The following is a 16399-nucleotide window of genomic DNA, read 5'->3' on the forward strand; positions in this document are numbered from 1 at the left end:
GATCTCTATTTAATTGGCCTTTTGCAACATCTCGTGTCTGTGTGTACGTGTAGAGAGTACGGCAGGTGTCCTATCTGAAGTCGTTTCTAATGAATAGACTGTGTTCTCTAATTATGGATCCCTTGTGATGGCACTCTGTTGGGAATAGATTTATCCTGTATTTATTGAGAATTTAGCTAATATTAATGTAAGTGTTGTGTTTTCTGTTTCCACTGGAGACACTCTGGAGTTATTCTTCATGGAGTCTTTTAACGTATAGTTTGACTGCACCTGGCTAACAAAGACTGTGTTGTATACTGCTTGCGTCCTGGGAATTGCTATCTCGTACCTTCTCTCTGCCGTTCCTATCCTCCCTTATTCCACTGTAATCTTTTCTAGGGTTGTTAGCTACTGTCTTAGCTCTGCATGCATCTGTATTTCTGTGAATTTAGCATTTTGAATTCTCTAGAAGTCTTGGGGCCTTTGTTTATTGAAAAGCATGCCACTGCTTCCATTTTGGAGAAGATGGCTGCCCATTATACCTGTTAGTGAGCAGTATTCATGTGTTTTTCATGTTGCATTCGGCTTATACATCGGTTAGGGTAGTGGTCTTCATGTCTAGTGGATGCTATGTTAGTATTCTTCTCCAGCATGGGGTCTGGCATGGATTCACATGCTCATGAATATTCCCCGTTGTCAGGCTGGGAATCCTCGGTAAAGAAAAATCAGTTTCATTTCTGATCTGTCATTCGTAGTAGTAACCAATCACTGATCTCTGCGTCATACTGACCACAGCCAATGATTACCCTCTACCTAAGCCCTGCCTATGGCAGCCATCTTCAGATTTTTACCGCACGTTCAAGTGTTGGGAGTCCTCGTGCTTAGCTCTCGAGCTTTTACTGCGTGTTTCGTGCTTTTTCAGGTGAATTTTCACATTTTTTCGGTTAATCGAGCCTCAAGCTCCACCGTTTCTATTCCCGTTAACGGCTACCTGTTATGGGATTTTCCTACGCCCCTCAAGGGTGAAGATTTCGTCGAATCAACTTCTTGGAGGATTCCAGAAGATTCGCGGCCTACTTCGAGATGGCCCAGGACGCGAGTTCGTCACCGGACCCAAGCTGTTTCGCAGCTACCCTGGATGCTGGCTGCAGAATGTGTTTAAGGAAGACGAACATTCGCGATGCCTCTACTGTCTTCATGGGGACAAGACTCATGTAGAGAAGGACTGCCAGTTCTGCAAGAACTTGTCGGAGCGGACCATGAGGGACCGTCGATCCCGTCTCGCCAGCTGGTTGGAGAAGGGCTCAACGGGTGAGAAGAAGAAGAAAGGGTCCGAGCGGGCTTCTAAGTCCTGTGCGGGCGCCCCGGCGACGGGGGCCCAACACGAGGCCAACCTCCGCGAGTCCGCTGGCTCCGGGAGCGCCGAAAGGTCGGGCTCTTCGGTCACCAGGCAGGGCGCACCTTCCCCGGCACCGTCAACCACGAGCCAGCGCTCCGGTTCGGGGAAGAGGAAGTCCGAGACCCCGGGTAAGCTTCGGGAGAAGCCTCGTCCGATCTCGGTAGAGGGGGAGTGAGGCGTCGCCCCTCCCTGGAAGGAGAAGGCCCGGGACGCACCTAAGGTGGTGAAGGCCCCTACCCAGCAGGCAAAGGCCTCTATCGAGGCGATTGCGGCGACTCTGGCCAAGCCGGCAGAGACCCCGCCAGCGGAGACTGCCTCCGGGACTAGAGTTTCCCTGCCGCCAAGGAGGGAATCCTCTTTTCAGCCCATCGTCATGGCCACCATGATGGAAGAAGCGAGGGGGGGCACGGTAGCCTCCTTGAGCTCGGAGTCAGCCTCGGAGGAGGAACTGACCGAGGCCGTGAGGAACCTCGAGGTCCAATTCGAGAAGGTTCGATCCCGTAAGGAAGATCCTCGGGAGATAACCGAGGAAGATGACAATGGCGAGGAAGAGCAGCCTTCCCTTCCGGCGCAGCCGGAACCTAGGCCTCAGGATGGCTCGGCGGCCATTTTGTCTGCGATCCAGCCCTTATGCTCTGAGATAAGGACGAGATTCCCACGGCCCAGGCCGGAGGACCCGCAACCTGGCCCGTCGGGAAGTCCTCAGAACTAACGACGGAGGACCCAACCCTCTCCTCCACTCGGCCTACAGTTCCCTCGTCATCCTCCCACGAGTCGGGAGATGACGGTGCGACGGGCTCGACGACGGGTTCTGAGGGCGACGACGACAGAACGGGTCTCCCGTCGCACGGGCCTCGCCGCCCGACGAGATTGGCTCATTCCACGCCATGATCGCCAGGGCGTCCGAATTGTCCCAGCTCTGCCCGGAGGAGCAGAAAAAGCAAGGTTTCCTCTATCGGCGCCGGGAGGCCAAGAGGAAGACTGTCATTGCGGTGCCTCTAATCAATGACATCTGGGAGGATGGACTGTCGGTTCTCAAGAACCCCTCCATGGCACCAGCCAAACGGGACCGGTACGAGAAGAAGTACCGGGTCCCCGAAACCGCTCCCCTGTGCCTCAGGGCCCAGCCAACGCCAGACTCGGTCGTCTCGGCGGCGGCGAAGAAGAAAGCGGCAGGGTCAGGAGCCTCGACGTCAAATTCCCCACCGGACAGCGAGGGAAAGAAGTTGGACGCCATGGGGCGGCGGGTCATTTCGTCGGCGGTGACGACGATCAAAGCGACCAACGCCCTGGCGATCGTGGCCCGTTACGGGAGCTCTGGTTTAAGCTGGCCCCCATATTGGACTTCCTACCGGACGACAAGAGGTCCGAGGCCCTGGAAATACTTCAAGAAGGCGAGGTGGCGTCGGACCACGCCATAACGGTGGCAACCGATATTGCCGATACCGAGTTCCGCCAGCTGGGCAACGGTGTTTGCCTACGACGACGGGGTTGGCTCCGGGCGACCGACTTCCGTCAGGACGTCCAGACCAGGGTGTTGGACATGCTGTTCAACGGCAGCAACTTGTTCGGGTAGGCGGTGGACGAATCCCTCCAAGCCATAAAGACAGACACGGAGACGGCCCACGCCCTAGGATCCCTTCAGCAACGACGGCCCTTTCAGAGCTCCGGAGGCAGACAGGCTGCCTCCAAGGGATCCAGCGGTGGCTCGTCGCCCTACCGCCAGGCGGCACGCTCCTCGTCTCAGGAGGCCTACAGGAGTCGCGGCAAGCAGGGAGCGCCTCGCCGCCGTCGGCAAGCTGGCCAGGGCGGCAAGGCCACCACCTCCAAGCAGGACTGAACCGGCCGTGGTCTCGGGCCCCCACCGGCTGACGAATTTCGTCGGTGTGTGGAAGTCCATCTCCACCGACCGTTGGGTGCTGGATACCCTGGCAAGAGGACACTCTATCGAATTCCTGAAGAAGTGCCCTCACGTTCCACCTGTGGCCAGGAAGGAAAATCACGTCCCGCAATGTCATGATCTCTGCTTCCAAAAGGTCAGGGTTTTCCCAACTCCCTTGGAAGCAGATTCATAACCCAGGTTCCGAGTGCCAACCAGTCCCAATTGGGACCTTTTGGACCCAGTCCTGGCGCCAGTGGCACCAGGCTCATAAATATGCCCAGTCCCAGCGCTGGAAGCGCCGGGCTCATAATGCTTGGGTGGACTTACCTGCAGCAGACCATGCTGCTTACTTGCCTGCCAGTTGAGCCTCTGATCCTCTTCTGTTTGGAACTACTTTTCCTGTTGGGTGGGGCAGGAGCCACTCCCTAGGTTCAGAACACTGGAACTCTTCTGGAAAGCAGGAACTCTTTTCTTACCTAGGCGTGGCTATGGAAGGAGACACCTAAGCACTACAGGAGGCTATTTAAACCACACCCGATGGATGAATCTTGCTTTGCGTTATTCTGCATCCTCTGCAGCAGAACGCTCATCGTGTCTTCTGCATCTGATCCTGGGCCTAAGGAAAAAGGCTTACCATCCTGAATCCAGTCTTCAGCAACACCTATAAAGACAAGAAAGAACAGGTTAGCATTACGGTCTTCAGTGACAGCTCTTCACTTACCAGGGCCATCGGCTGTCACCAACGCCTCGCGCTGCATTCTGAAAGACAAAGGCTTACCTACTCTTCGTGCGCTCCGGAGGTCTTCACACTGCATTCCGGCATCTGAAAGACAAAAGCTTACCAACTCTTTGCACGCTCCGGAGGCCTTCGGCGCTGCATCCCGCATCTGAAAGACAAAACAAGGTCCGTTTAAAGACATTGGGGAACTTTAATACTCACGTGCCATTACTCCTTTCCACATCTAACCCAGTGGGTATTCCGGCACCCTGCAGCCGCTCCGAACTTGTACCTGCAAAATAAAAAGACAGTTAGAGCGCATCGTGAAGCAGGCAACAAGCGCTTACTTACGTGCTTCCAGGCGCTTCTATTCATCACACGGGCTCCATCTTCAACTCACTTCAGCCCGTCATCCACCATCGCCGGAACCCTGCAAAACAAGATACATCATTACTAAAGACTTTAAAGACATTAGAATTACTCGAAACTTACCGTTCGTGCAGTAAACGACGGACAGCAGTCCTCTGAAGTCAAGAGGCCTGCTCCCCTTATCCAGTGAAGAAACTGGTTACAGCACCCTGCCCCGAGGCAGATGGAGAGCACGGCGTTCACTTACCTAAGACATCTTACCCTTCGAGTCAAACATACAGTGCACAGAGGTCCAGCCCAAAGAGCCAGCCGTGTGTTACACGTCACCTTTGAAGATACGGTATACGCCCAGTCAAGACCGGCGCCTCTACGGGAATCAGGTGAGCGTTACACGCAACTGCTGTTGGAAGTACGGGCGATGCTCAGGAAAGGCGCCATCGAGCTTGTCCCGAAGAGGCTCCGGGGCTCCGGGGTGTACTCAAGGTACTTCCTCGTCAGGAAGAAGACGGGCGGCTGGCGCCCCATACTGGGCCTTCGTCGTTTGAACAAATACATCAGGTCACAGAAGTTCAGGATGGTCACTCTCCAGCACGTACTGGGACAGCTGGAGGAAGGCGACTTTTTATCGTCGTTGGACCTGGAGGATGCATACTTCCACGTTCCCATCCTCAAAAGTCACCGAAAGTTCCTCAGGTTCTTCGTCCAGGGACGCCACTACCAATTCAGAGCACTGCCGTTCGGATTGAAGTCGGCTCCCAGCGTCTTTACCAAGTGCCTAGCACCTGTGGAGGCGCGGCTGCGCCTGCAGGGGATTCACGCCTACCCCTACCTGGACGACTGGCTCATCCGCTCAAGGACGAGGGAACTCGCCGTCAAACACACTGCGAGGACCGTCCAGCTACTCACAGACCTGGGATTCGCCATAAACTACCCAAAGTCGCACCTGGTGCCGTCGCAGGTGGCCCTGTTTCTGGGAGCGAAGCTCGATACAGTGAGGCGCTTGGCGGCCCCGTCGGAAGAACGGACGAAGACCATTCTAGGCAAAGTGCAGCGCCTGCTAGCCACGGACGTGGCCAGGGTGAGGTCCATCAAGTCCCTCCTGGAGATGATGTCCTCTTGCATCTACCTGGTGCGCCTCTGCAGACTACGGATGCGCCCTCTTCAAGAATTTCTCGACGCCCGTTGGATGCAGGCGACGGGCACCTTCGAAGACAGGGTCCCCCTCAACGAGGTGTTCCGGCAGGCGATTCAGTGGTGGGGCGTTTGAGCGCACCACACGGCGGGCAAGGACTTTCAGACGCCGGCGTACCAGGAGACGGTGACGACGGACGCCTCCCTGGAAGGTTGGGGCGCCCACACCGGAGATCTCCACGCAAGAGGCCTCTGGCTCCCGGAGGAGAGGCTCCTGCACATCAACGTCCTGGAACTCCGAGCCGTGTTCTGGGCTCTCAAATCGTTCCTCCCATCGCTCAAGGGCAAGGTGGTGCGGATCTTCACGACAACACCATGACAATGTTTTACATACGGAAGCAGGGAGGCACCAGATCCCCAGCCCTATCTAAGGAGGCACAGGATCTGTGGCACTGGGCGGTCGCCCAGGGGATGTTCCTGGTTCCCTTCCACCTGGCAGGAGAAAGAAACACCATCGCCGACTCGCTCAGCAGGGAGCTGCGCGCGTGTCACGAGTGGGAACTGCGCCAGGATCAGGTGGATCAACTCTTCCGACGATGGGGAAAAACCCCAAATCGACCTGTTCGCAACAGCGACAAACTCGAAGTGCAAGAGGTTCGCCAGCAGGTTTCCCCAGCCGAGAAGCATGGGCAATGCGTTCTCGTTCCCCTGGGAGGGCCTATACCTGTATGCGTTCCCTCCGTTGCCGTTGCTGCTTCGACTCATCAACCAGCTCAAGAGGTCCCAGTGCAGGATGATCCTCGTCGCACCGGCGTGGCCGAGGCAGATCTGGTTCCCGGACCTTCTGGACTTGTCAACGTCCCCTCCCATCAAGCTGTCGGCGGACGCGGACCTTCTCTCCAGAGAAGGAGGCGCCATCTTCCACCACGACCCGGCGTCGCTGAACCTGCAGGCTTGGCTCCTGCAGCGCTAGAGTTTGGAGGCTACGATATACCGGCCGATTGCAAAGAGGTTCTTGCAAAGGCCAAGGCGTCCTCGACTCTCAAATGCTACGGTCATAAGTGGAAGAGGTTCTCTATCTGGTGCCGAGCACAGAAGATCAACCCCCTACGGATTACGGCCCCGCAAGTGCTGCCGTACCTGCTATCGCTGGCAAAGGCTGGGCTAGCCCATGCCTCCATTAAGATTCATCTGGCGGCGATCTCCAGATATACCAGAACCACAGGACGGATTTCCCTGTGGTCCCATCGACTGGTAAAAGAGTTAATGAAAGGACTGTTCCGGTCGTTCCCGCCGGTGAAGGCCCCCGCCCCGGCATGGGAACTTAACGTGGTGCTGACCAGGCTCATGGGGCCCCCATTTGAGCCGATGCACTCCGCACCGATGAAGTTTGTTTCGTGGAAGACTGCATTCCTGGTGGCAATTATCTCTGCACGACGAGTGGGAGAGATCCAGGCCCTATCCTGCAAAGCACCGTACTTGAATTTCCATGCCTCGAGGGTGGTGCTTAGGACGCACCCCTCCTTTATGCCCAAGGTGCCGTCGGACTTCCATCTTAACGAGCCCCTGGTGTTACCTGTTTTCTTCCCGTCTCCTTCGTCGCCGGCCGAGAGGACTTTGCACTCGCTGGATGTGGCTAGACCGCTGAAGTTCTACGTGGACCGCACAAAGAGTTTCCGGAGGACATCACAGCTGTTCGTGAACTTTGGACCTGTGAATCAAGGGAAGGCTCTCTCAAAGTCTTCTATTTCCAGATGGCTCTCCGGCTGCATCATGCACTGCCACCGGTTGGCTAACCGACCGCTGCCAGGCCGTCCGAGAGCCCATTCGACCAGAGCGATCGCTGCTACTACGGCGTTCTTATCTGGTGTGCCCCTGCTGGACATCTGCAGGGCAGCTACATGGAGGTCAACGCACACCTTCACAAGATTCTACTGCGTCGATCGGGATTCCAGGGAGGAGTCCAGGGTCGGCCAAGCAGTGCTGCGCAACCTGTTAGCTTAAGGTGAGCCTGGTGAGGAGGTAAGAGATGCTTAATGGTGAGGTATTGTATTGCTTAATGTTGAGCCTTTTGCCACCCCCCATGGTTGTGCACGTGTGTACTGCTATTTATTCATATATTCATGAGCTTGTGAATCCATGCCAGACCCCATGCTGGAGAAGGAACAAGTTACTTACCTGTAACTGTTGTTCTCCAGCATGGGTCTGGGATGGATTCACATGCCAACCCTCCCGCCTACTCCTCTGCGGCTCTTCACTTGGTCATACTGCCACTTCACGTGCTACCAAATCTGAAGATGGCTGCCAGAGGCGGGGCTTAGGTAGAGGGCAGTCATTGGCTGTGGTCAGTATGACGCAGAGATCAGTGATTGGTTACTACTACGAAAGACAGATCAGAAACGAAACTGATACTGATTTTTCTTTACCCAGGATTCCCAGCCTGACGACGGGGAATATTCATGAGCATGTGAATCCATGCCAGACCCATGCTGGAGAACAACAGTTACAGGTAAGTAACTTGTTCCTTCATGTATAAATGCATACATTACCTATTGTACATGTTTGCTTCGTGTCGAATGCATGCAAATGTAAGATGATAACGTTAGTTTGACTACTTTTGCCATCTTCTGTTTAAATTGTTCTTGTGGCCTGCTGCACCTGCCTGGGATAAGGGCAGTACGGTTGTCTTAGTGAGTAACGTTTCTCACCTCCCAGCACCTTCACCAGCCCAGAAGGCTCCTTTCTCCCAATCTTCTGGCATCAAATATGGAGCGTCACATCTCTCATACACCACCCTCTTTGTGAAATAGTTGTTTCACTAAGCTATGAATCTGCAAGAAGAGAATGTTAGTTACATTTTTAACATTTCTTCTTATGATTATACTTTTTACTTTTTACCCACAAATACATCATCACTCGTTGCATTTTATTTAATGTAATGGTACTGCTTTTGCCTCACCATTTGTGGCTTGTATATTTTACTAGGTTCGAAATTACATGTAGGGGGCACAGATTCCTCCTTTACATAACGTTGTGGTCTTGGTAACAAAGTTTACTGTAGAGTTGCCTAATGCTGTCTGTAGGCTCTTCTTGTCTTTGCGTGGCTCTCTTCACATGATGAATGTCTGGAAAGAAATGAGTATTGGAAGAAATGTTATTGATGGTTAGGAACACTTTCATTTTCCTTAAAGCAGTTATTGTTAAATGTGCAATAATAATTTCTTATCTTTGTTGGTGTAAATTCTGTTTACATCAATATGTGAGTCTGCGTGTTCACTATGAATTGTGTTACCTATGTTCTCCAGCATGGGGTCTGGCATGGATTCACATGCTCATGAATATTCCCCGTCGTCAGGCTGGGAATCCTCGGGTAAAGAAAAAATCAGTTTAGTTTCTGAAATGTCTTTCTACTAGTAACCACTCACTGGTCTCTGGGTCATACTGCCCCCAGCCAATGACTGCCCTCTACCTAAGCCCCTCCTCTGGCAGCCATCTTCAGATTTTTTACTGCACGTTCAAGTGTTGGGAGTCCTTGTGCTGTAGCTCTCGAGCTTTTACTGCGTTTTGTGTTTTTTCGTAGAGTTTACTCTTATATTTTCGGTCAATCGAGCCTCAAGCTCCACCGATTCTACTTCCGATCAACGGGGGCCCCTCAAGGGCATCTTTTCGTTGAGTTTCGACTTCTCGGAGGATTCCAGAAGATCTTTGAGGCCTACCCCGCTTGGTCATAGGGGTGTCACGGTATTAGTTTTAGGACGGTACAATAACCTTCTTGCCAAATGACGGTATATCATGGTTATCGCGGTATAGCAGGTGGAGTTAACTAATCTTAACAAATATTTTCTAAAAGGTCATACATTGTCAGATTTATCATCACAAACAAAACTAGGAACCCAGGGCCACAATTGGGCTTTTCAACATACTTTCCACTGAAATGCCACCCCTTGCTTCCACCAAACACAAAAACACGTGTGGAGAGGAGGAGGGGCAGGGGTGAGCCCTGCTGCGACTGGCAAAGCAAACTGAATAGCTTTTCTTAAGTGGTCATTTCGGCTTTTAGCCCCCCCCACTGGCTACTGGTGAAGATGAACATGTTGCCATCTTGATAACCTGCATGCCACAGATCAATGGAGTCTGATGGTAGTATACGCTTGTGCGCATACACACACACGCACACACGCACGCACTATCTCTTTACGTTACAGCCTTTGGTTTACTTGTGGGCCAAAAGGTGTTCAGTAATCACGGACATGTTACACTTTGGTATGGCAGCAGGGAATACCCACAGAGATGAGTAAATTTCGCACTGTGACTTATTATATGTAAATTCAATGATGGAACCAGGGAAATCCCCCATTGTCATATGTTTAGAAAATATTATCCATCATAAATATATAAACCCCAAACCACCAACCCAAAGTAAACCCTTTTCCTTCTTGACACTGTATTTATTCTTCCTATTGCTAACATATTGATTTTGTGTCAGGCACGTGTGGTTTATGGAATGGCATTAAAAACTGCTCGAAACTGAAACTACTTGGCAGACGGCACATCCAACAGTGCAAGACCAAGACTGCGCAGCACTTGTTTACTGCAGCCTTTCCAAATCAGATTGAAAAGCACACTTAACGGTATGAACGGTATACCGGTATAAACAATGTGACGGTTATTATTGTTCAATTAAGTGGTTCACAGTATCTTTAACGGTATACCGTAATACCGTTACATCCCTACTTGGTCATGGCCCAGGACAAAGGAAGCATGACGCCTGTTGGACCCAAGCTGTTCAGAAGCTACCCTGGATGCGGGCTACAGAACATCTTTAAGGAGGATGAGCACTCTCGGTGCCTCTACTGTCTTCACGATGACAAATCGCACGTGGAGAAGGACTGTGCATTTTGTAAGAACATGTCCGAACAGACAATGAGGGATCATCGTACTCGACTCGCAAACTGGCTGGAGGGGAAGAGCCCAGCAGCAGGTGAGAAGAGGATGGAAGTCCGACCGGTCTTCTAAGACCTTTGAGGGTGCTCCGGCAACGGGGGCCCAACAAAAGGCAAAGCACCGCGAGTCCGCGGGCACCGGGAGCACCGATCGGTCGGGCTCCTCGGTTGCCAGACAGGGCGCATTATCACTGACGCCATCAACCACGAGCCAAAGCCCTGGCTCGGGGAAGAGGAAATCGGAGCACCTGGGTAAGCTTCGGGAGAAGTCCCGGTCGATCCCGACGGAGACAGCCGAGGGGGAGCGAGGCGGTGACCCTCCCCCCAAGGTCAAGGCCTCAGGCACGCCCAAAGTCGCGAAGGCCCTGGTTCACCCGGCTAAGACCTCGATAGAGGGAGTCGTGGCGGCAGTCGCCAAGCCTGCTGAGGCTACCCTAGTGGAGACGACCTCTGGGCGTAGAGTTTCCCTGCCACCACGGAGGGAATCCTCTTTTCAGCCCATCAATAAGACCCCCATGAAACCCCAAGTGGAGAAAAGGGGGGGGCGGTGGCCATTACGGACACAGATACCTCCTCTGAAGAGGAGCTGGCTGGCGTCGCAAAGGTCCTGAACAAGAAGTTCGAGGAGGTCCAGTCCTACGGGAGTGATCCCGACGAGGCGGATGAAGAAAGCGACGGCGGTGCCGACGAGGATCCTTGGGCCGTGGAGGGCGGGGCTCCTACTCCCCACCCGTCGTTCCCGTCGCAACCGGCGTCTATGCCACAAGACAACTCAGGAGCGATCTTGATGGCTATTCAGGCCTTGTGTACGGAGATAAGGACAAGGTTACCCTTACCCCCAGCGGATGATCCAGCAGAGCCTGGACCGTCGAGAAGCCCGTCAAACAAGTAGAGGAGAACTCATCCCCCTCCTCCTTTCCAGCTTTTACAGCCTTCACCTCATTCCCCTCTTCCGAGGGATGAGACGGGAACGGAGACGGCGTGGGGAAGAAACTGGACGCCATGGGACGGCGGGTCATCTCGTCGGCGGCGACGACTATTAAAGCGGCCAACGCCCTTGCGATTGTGGCACGCTTTGACAGGGAGCTGTGGTTTAAGATCGCTCCCCTGCTGGACTTCCTCCTGGACGACAAGAGGGCTGAAGCACTGGAAATCCTACAAGAAGGCGAGGTGGCTTCGGACCACGCCATTACAGTGGCCATGGACATCGCGGGAACGGCTTTTGCCAGATGGGCAACAGCGTTTGCCTCCGTCGGCGCAGCTGGCTTAAGGCCACCGACTTCTGCCAGGACGTGCAGACCAGGGTTCTGGACATGCCCTTCGACGGGAACAACCTGTTCGGCAAGACAGTGGACGAGTCACTGCAGGCCATCAAGGCGGACACCGAGATGGCTCGGGCTTAGGTGTTCTTCAACGATGACGGCCATCCTTTCGGAACTCCGGAGGCAAGCAAGGTGCCTCCAAAGGATTCGGCGGCGGTTCCTCGTCGTACCGCCAAGCGGCCACTCCTTGCCGCAGGAAGCCTACAGAGGATGCGGCAAGACAGGAGGATCTCATCGTCGCCGAGGAGGACAAGGTGACAAGACCGCGGCCAAGCAGGACTGAACCGGCCGTGGCGTCGGGCCCCCACCCGAGCACCCCGGTGGGAGGTCGCCTGGCGAGATTCGTCAGCATGTGGGAGTCCATCTCCACCAACCTTTGGGTGCTAGATGCACTGGCCCACAGGCACACCCTGGAATTTCAGAGAAGGTGTCCCCGTATACCACCCGTGGCCAGGAAGGAAAACCACATCCCGCAACTACTTCTGGAGGTATGAGCGCTGCTAAAGAAGGGAGCCATAGAACTTGTCCCAAAAAGGCTCCGGGGCTCTGGAGTGTACTCGCGGTACTTCCTCGTCCGGAAGAAGACCGGCGGTTGGCGACCCATCCTGGACCTTCATCGTCTAAACAAGTACATCAAGTCTCAGAAATTCTGGATGGTCACCCTCCAGCACGTGCTGGGACAGCTGGAGGGAGGCGATTTCCTATCATCGCTGGACTTGGAGGATTCCTACTTCGCATCCCCATTCTAAAGGAACATAGCAAATTCCTACAATTCATGGTCCAGGGGCGGCACTACCAGTTCAAAGCCCTTCCCTTCGGATTGAAGTCAGCGCCCAGGGTATTCACCAAGTGCCTGGCACCAGTGGTGGCGTGCTGCACCTGCAGGGGATTCAAGTCTACCCCTACCTGGACGATTGGCCCATCCAAGCAAAGTCAAGGGAACTCGACGTCGATCACACAGCGAAGACCATCTAACTGCTCACGGATCTGGGATTCTCGATCAACTTTGCGAAATCCCACTTGGAACCGTTGCAAGTCGCCCTGTTCCTGGGAGCTAAACTCGACACATTGGCGCTATTGGCCTCCCCGTCGGAGGAAAGGACGAAGGCCACCCTGGGCAAGGTGCAACGGCTGTTAACCATGGAGGTGGCCAAGGTGAGGTCCATCAAGTCCCCACTCGGCATGATTTCATTGTGCACCTACCTCGTGCGCCTATGCAGGCTGCGGATGCCACCACTGCAGGAGTTCCTCGACGCCCGTTGGATGCAGGCGGCGGGCAGTTTCGAGGACAGGATCTCACTCAACGAGACTTTCCGCCAAGCGATCCGGTGGTGGGGCACGAGCCATGCTGAGAAAGGGCACGATATGACTCGTCCCAAAGAGGCTCCGAGGCTCCGGAGTATACACGCGGTACTTCCTCGTCCGAAAGAAGATCTGCGGCTGGTGTCCCATCCTAGACCTTCACCGCCTCAACAAATACATCAAATCCCAGAAGTTCCGAATGGTTACCCTTCAGCACGTGCTGGGACAGCTGGAGAAAGGCGACTTCCTGTCTTTGCTGGTCTTGGAGGATGCCTACTTCCACATCCCCATACACAAAGGACATTGAAAGTTCCTACGTTTCGTGGTCCAAGGGCGGCACTACTAGTTCAAGGCCCTGCCCTTCGGGTTGAAGTCAGCGCCAATGGTTTTTACCAAGTGCCTGGCACCGGTGGCTGTGCGGCTGCGCCTGCAGGGGATCCACGTGTACCCCTACCTGGACGATTGGCTCATCCGAGCAAAGTCAAGAGAACTCGCCATTGACCACACAGCGAAGACTGTCCACCTGCTCACGGAACTGGGATTCTCGATCAACTTTGCGATTTCCCACTTGGTACTGTCGCAGGACACCCTGTTCCTGGGAGCCAGACTCGACACAGTGGCGTGGTTGCTTCACCGTCATAGGAAAGGACGAAGGCCATCCTTGGCTGTTGACCATGGAAGTGACCAGGGTGAGGTCCATCAAGTCCCTGCTCGGCATGATGTCATCGTGCATCTACCTTGTGCGTCTGTGCAGGTTACGGATGCTGCCACTGCAGGAGTTCCACAACGCCTGCTGGATGCAAGTGTCGGGAAGCTTCGAAGACAAGATCTCCCTCAACAAGACTTTCCATCAAGAGATCTGGTGGTGGGGCATCTGCGCGCATCTAGCAGCGGGTATGGACTTCCAGACCCCGGCACATCAGGAAACGGTGACGAGAAACACCTCCCTGGCGGGATGGGGAGCGCACACCGGCAATCTCCACGCAAGAGGCCTTTGGCTCCCGGAGGAGAGGTCTCTGCACATCAATGTCCTGGAGCTTCGAGCCGTGATCTGGGCCCTCAGGTCGTTCCTTCCATCCCTCAAGGGCAAGGTGATAAGGATCTTCACCGACAACACCACCACAATGTTTTACATCAGCAAGCAGGGGGGCACCAGATCCCTGGCCCTGTCCAAGGAAGCGCAGGATCTGTGGCACTGGGCCGTCGCCCAAGGGATATTTCTGGTACCCTTCCATCTGGCAGGAATAAAGAACACCATCGCCGACTCGCTCAGCAGGGAGCTGCGCTCGTGCCACGAGTGGGAGCTACGGCAGGATGAAGTGGATCTCCTATTCCGACGATAGGGCAATCCCCAGATCGACCTATAGGCGACGGCGAGGAACGCCAAGTGCCTGAGGTTCGCCAGCAGGTTTCCCCAGCCGGGGAGCATGGGCGACGCCATTCTCTTTCCCCTGGGATGGCCTATTCCTGTATGCGTTCCCGCCATTGCCATTTCTGCTGCGACTCATCAGTCAACTCAGACGGTCCCGTTGCAGGATGATCCGTCGCACCAGCGTGGCCGAAGCAGAGTTGGTTCCCGGACCTCCTGGACATGTCAGCGCCCCCCCCCCCCAGTCAAACTGCCGACGGACGCGGATCTTCTCGCCAGAGAAGGAGGTGCCATCCTCCACCACGACCCGAGGTCGCTGAACCTGCAGGCCTGGCTCCTGCAGTACTAGAGTTCTGAGGGTACGATATCCCGGCGGACTGCAAGGAGGTGCTTGCAAAGGCCAGGGCATCCTCGACTCTCGTGCTATGGACAGAAATGGAAGAGGTTCTCTGTCTGGTGCCGTGCACACAAGATTAACCCTCTGCGGATTACAGCCCCTCAATTGCTGCTGTACTTGCTTTCGCTGGCCTAGGCGGTGCTGGCACATGCCTCCATCAAGATCCATCTGGCAACACCAGAACTCCGGGGGGCTCGTCGCTATGGTCCCATCGCCTGGTGAAAGAGTTCATGAAATGACTGTTCCGATAGTTCCCGCCGGTGAAGGCTCCGGCCCCGGTGTGGGAGCTCAACGTGGTGCTGACCAGGCTCATGGGGCTGCCATTTGAGCCACTGTATTCGGCACTGTTGAAGTTCCTGTCGTGGAAGACGGCGTTTCTTGTGGCCATCACCTCCGCATGACGAGTGGGAAAGATCCAGGTCCTCTCCTGTAAACCTCCATACCTGACATTCCATGAGAAGAGGGTGGTGCTGAGGATGCACCCCTCCTTCATGCCCAAGGTGCCGTCGGACTTCCATCTCAACAAGCCCTTGGTGTTACCTCTTTTCTTCCCGTCACCTTTGTTACCAGCAGAGAACTTTGCACTCGCTGGATGTAGCTTGAGTGCTGAAGTTCTCCGTGGACCGCCCGAAGAGTCTTCGGAAGACATCACAACTGTTTGTGAACTTTGGACCTGTGAACCAAGGGAAGGCCCTCTCGAAGGCTTCCATTTGCAGATGGCTCTCCGGCAGCATCATGCACTGCCACCGGTTGGCAAACCGACCGTTGCCCGACCGTCAGAGAGCCCATTCGACCAGAGCGATCGCTGCTACCACAGCGTTCTTGTCTGGTGTGCCCCTGCTGGACATCTGCAGGGCTGCTACGTGGAGGTCGACGCGCACCTTTACGAGATTCTACTGCGTCGACTGGGATTCCAGGGAGGAGTCCAGGGTTGGCCAGGCAGTGCTGCGTAACCTGTTCGCCTGAAGGTGGGCCTGGTGAGGAGGTAAGAGTTGCTTAATGTTGAGTTGATGAAATGCTTAATGTTGAGCCTTGCCACCTCCCGTGGTTGTGCATGTGTGTACTGCTATGTATTCGTATATTCATGAGCATGTGAATCCATGCCAGACGCCATGCTGGAGAAGGAACAAGTTATTGGCCTGTAACTGTTGTTCTCCAGCATGGGTCTGGCATGGATTCACATTGCCAACCCTCCCTCCTACCCCTCTGCGGCTCTTCTCTTGGTCCTATTGCCACTTTGCTTGCTACCAAATCTGAATATGGCTGCCAGAGGAGGGACTTGGGTAGAGGGCAGTCATTGGCTGGGGGCAGTATGACCCAGAGACCAGTGATTGGTTACTGGTAGAAAGACAGTTCAGAAACAAAACTGAAACTGTTTTTTTCTTTACTGAGGATTCCCAGCCTGACGACGAGGAATATTCATGAGCATGTGAATCCATGCCAGACCCATGCTGGAGAACAACAGTTACAGGTAAGTAACTTGTTCCTTATTAATGATTAAAAAAAGCATTGAAATGCATAGGAGATAGTTTATGTAGGATAGTTGGAGATAGCCTTTAGGCTTCCTTGCCCGTGTGCCATTGTTTCA

The 16399-nt window shown here is 54.3% G+C and overlaps 1 protein-coding gene across 3 annotated transcripts in view; it reads left to right on the plus strand.

The window, feature by feature from the left end:
- Positions 1-16399, plus strand: part of THADA (THADA armadillo repeat containing) — a 2999906-nt gene that overhangs the window by 1666422 nt on the left and 1317085 nt on the right. The gene's annotated exons all lie outside the window — the stretch shown is intronic.

This window comes from Ambystoma mexicanum, chromosome 4q (assembly GCF_040938575.1).
Source record: "Ambystoma mexicanum isolate Mex_15411 chromosome 4q, UKY_AmexF1_1, whole genome shotgun sequence".
NCBI classification, from domain to species: Eukaryota; Metazoa; Chordata; class Amphibia; order Caudata; family Ambystomatidae; genus Ambystoma; species Ambystoma mexicanum.